This window comes from Priapulus caudatus, unplaced genomic scaffold (assembly GCF_000485595.1).
Source record: "Priapulus caudatus unplaced genomic scaffold, Priapulus_caudatus-5.0.1 Scaffold1213, whole genome shotgun sequence".
Taxonomy (NCBI): domain Eukaryota; kingdom Metazoa; phylum Priapulida; class Priapulimorpha; order Priapulimorphida; family Priapulidae; genus Priapulus; species Priapulus caudatus.
In genome coordinates this window covers 63296-66691 of record NW_014578274.1, presented here as the reverse complement: position 1 = coordinate 66691, position 3396 = coordinate 63296, and the positions used below count along the sequence as shown (strand labels likewise).

At 40.7% G+C, this 3396-nt stretch overlaps 1 protein-coding gene across 1 annotated transcript in view; it reads left to right on the top strand.

The window, feature by feature from the left end:
- LOC106815829 (mRNA cap guanine-N7 methyltransferase-like) overlaps window positions 1-3396 on the top strand; it is a gene marked incomplete in the record, with an annotated part of 36246 nt that overhangs the window by 645 nt on the left and 32205 nt on the right.

The following is a 3396-nucleotide window of genomic DNA, read 5'->3' as shown; positions in this document are numbered from 1 at the left end:
AGTCTCAGAGCATAGTAGCACTACACAATTTGTAAAATTGTATGTAATAACATCAGGAGTGGATAAAGGGTCTTATCAGGAGGGATAAAGTGGATATCCCTTTATCCACTCCTGATGTTATTACATACAATTTTACAAATTGTGTAGTGCTACTATGCTCTGAGACTAGTCTAATGTATGTAGGCTACACAGCCTGACGCCAATCAATTGGAAAATATTCCACGCCTATGAAAATTTTTGAAAAACTACGTCATGTACCTCAAACAAAATAATTGTCCAATAAGACTTTACTTGTTTTATATTGGCTTTAAACTTTTCAGTATAGTATTCTAGCTTTGTGATTAAAATTTCAGTATTATACCGTCATGATACAATAGTTCACTGAACACTGTGAATTTCACAAGGCAAACGAAGTAGGCAATGGATATTTAACCGTATACGGCAGAGTATCCACTTCCGCTATTTTACGTACACCACATTTGATTGGCTAGTATATTTATGATGTCCTCAACATTACGTTCAAATCCCATAAAGTTTAGCTATCTAGAAAACTTTTAGGTTTAAATCCCATTTATTTCTACACATTTGTGGCCCCGTTTGATCATAGAAGCCATTTTCTGTAAATGACGTTTCCAATATGAAACATTTTGAACACATTCATAATATACTAACATACATATATACATAACACATATATAAATATACTAGCCAATCAGAAGTACTGTACGGTAAAATAGCGGGAGTGGATACTCTGCAGTATACGGTTATAATCCACTGCAAACAAAGTAAACAGTCAAACAGCCAAATTGCAACCACCATTTGATCGGGATGTGTAAAACCCAAAATGACGCGAGTTATTAAACAGTACAATACCGAAATGATAGTTGCATGGTGGCACCATGCAGTGTGGTTCACGAGGGGTTTTAACATGTAAGGTCGACAGGTTTGAGTTTTTCGACTTTTTGGCCGACAGGTTTGGATTCCAGGCCGACAGGTTTGAAATATCAAAGCAAGAAACAATACAAACAAAGCAAAATGCAAAGTTCTGTACTGCACTGTCGAACGGGACGACGTACGCGTAGTCACAGCGCGCGCTTGTAGCATACACTATTACAGTCTATTACACTGTTTTACTCTGTGCATGGGCTCCCACTTGTCAGGCAGTCGAGTCATACAGTGCGTCTACATCTTCTGAGCTGCTTGCTTTGATTTATGCGCGCGTGTGTGCCTGTGTGTGTGTGTATGCCTGCGGGCGTGCCTACGTAGCCCCGTATGATTATAGAACGGTAATCCATGGAAAATCGTAATGAAATTCACACATTTATTTTTGTGTGCCGGCACACTCGTGTGTCATTCTTGATTGTAGCTTTTTCTTCAATTCCAGGAAAGAGTTTTACTGTCGCTCTCTCATAGTCCAGCAGGGCCCACCCCCTACATTTCAGTGGTGATTAGCACCACGCGACTGAAACAATTGTGCGCCCCCTACTTCAATCAATGTCGCCTCCAGCCAGCAGGCACGTATGCAGCGTCGATGTATACAGCCACAGACGCGTGCCTCGCGGGCCGCTTTTTTCGGCGACCTTTGAAAATATAATGTGAGAATGTCTTACGATAGCGCCCTGGCCCAAAGGATGTTAGGAATATTACACAGTGATTTTTTAGTTGTCCAATCGAGCAACTAACCAAACGAATAACTTGTCTGACATAGACTTTTACTTGTCCTGAGCCTCATATCAATATCAGCGTTGGTAACCTACAAGTTGCGAGTTGCGAGTGGGGTACTGGGATAGTAAGCAATGCATTGCCAGATATTTATCATTCGCAACCCGCGTTAGTAAGTCAATGCTTAATAACTATTAACTTGAATTTCTTGAAACCTCAACGCTTATCTCACCTCAGCCTTCACTATTTTTCCCGTGAATTACCTGTCGTAAAAAAGGTTAAAATACTATAGGTTGGCTGTTTGAGCCGGCTGACCGTACCTCTAACAAAGCCCTAGAGTCGACTGCTTGATCAGCAAGAAATGTCACTTATGTTTAACTGGTAACATCCCAGTTGGCCTACTCCCATTTCACCTACACCCATTTCACCTTCACCCATTTCGCCTACACCCATTTCACCTTCACCCATTTCGCCTACTCCCATTTCGTCTACTCTCAGAATCGGCAATATTCCCATTTCGCCTACTCCCATTATGCAGTGACGGATCCAGAAGTGAATTCTAGGGGGGAGGGAATCATGCGAGCTCAAGGTCCCTCTGGCTATGCATGTGCCTGGTCGAAACAGCCTGGCCCTGGTTGTTCAAAAGTGGATAGCGCTGTCCACTGGATAAATCACTATCCAGTGAATACGGCTGAATTATCCACTTTTGAACAACTACTTCAGTCCTGGTCATTAAGTGTCTTATTCTAGTAATCCATATCTTTCAAAGACCCAAATAGCATTTCTTTTCGCCAGTTTATAAACCATATTGCTGTAGGTTTTACTATCGTTGCGGTATCTTTGCCGTAAATTTGGTAAGAAGAAGTTTTTCTCATCCATTTTTTAATTAACAACTCGCAGCTCGCATATGCTACCCACACTCTATCAATATAGTTTCACCTTATAGTACATTTATTTGCATTTTTTGCACAGCCTTTATAACATTTTACTGGTTACATTCACACTAGTATACAAATTGAACAATGAAAAATGACTCATCACTGATGACTCTTGACTCAACCCAAATTATTTTGAAATATAGGTCATAAATTTTGTGCAAAAATGCTCCAAAATAAGGCTCAGATTGCACCAAAGAGCATCTAAAACCCCTGAGCTTCCAGGGCCCTAAGGCGGCCCCTGGACCCCGGCCGCAAGAGGCTTCGCGCTTGTGATGTGTGCTTGGCGCACATAATTCTTAATAATGTCTAAAGTACTCCTCTAAAGTTCCCAGTGGTACATGTTTGAATTTTAGGTTGTGGACCAGTACCACCCTGCACCATGTATTTGTCTTGTCTTAAAATACACAACGTGATTACATGTCTGATTTTAGTCTAATCGAGCTAGGTGCAAATGGGTATAATTGAATTGTTTTCACTCGCTTTTGTCTGAGAGAATAGAATATAACTCGTTAAATAACCAGCAGCTAGTTACTGTGAGTAAGCCAGGTTTAATAATTCATTTGTGCTATTACATGTTCAGGGAATAATTTTCCTGGTATCGCATCGCAATTCGCGATGTATTTTCAGCCATTTGCTACGCATATTTTTTTATGAATCGCAGTTGTGCGATGCAGCCCATGCGAGATGTAAACGGAAACATACATGTTTACAATTCGTTTACAATTTACTTTTATTCTCGGGCTGCTTTGCCCCGTCTCTGAAATGCCACGTTACGCTGATTTTATTGACTTGTTAA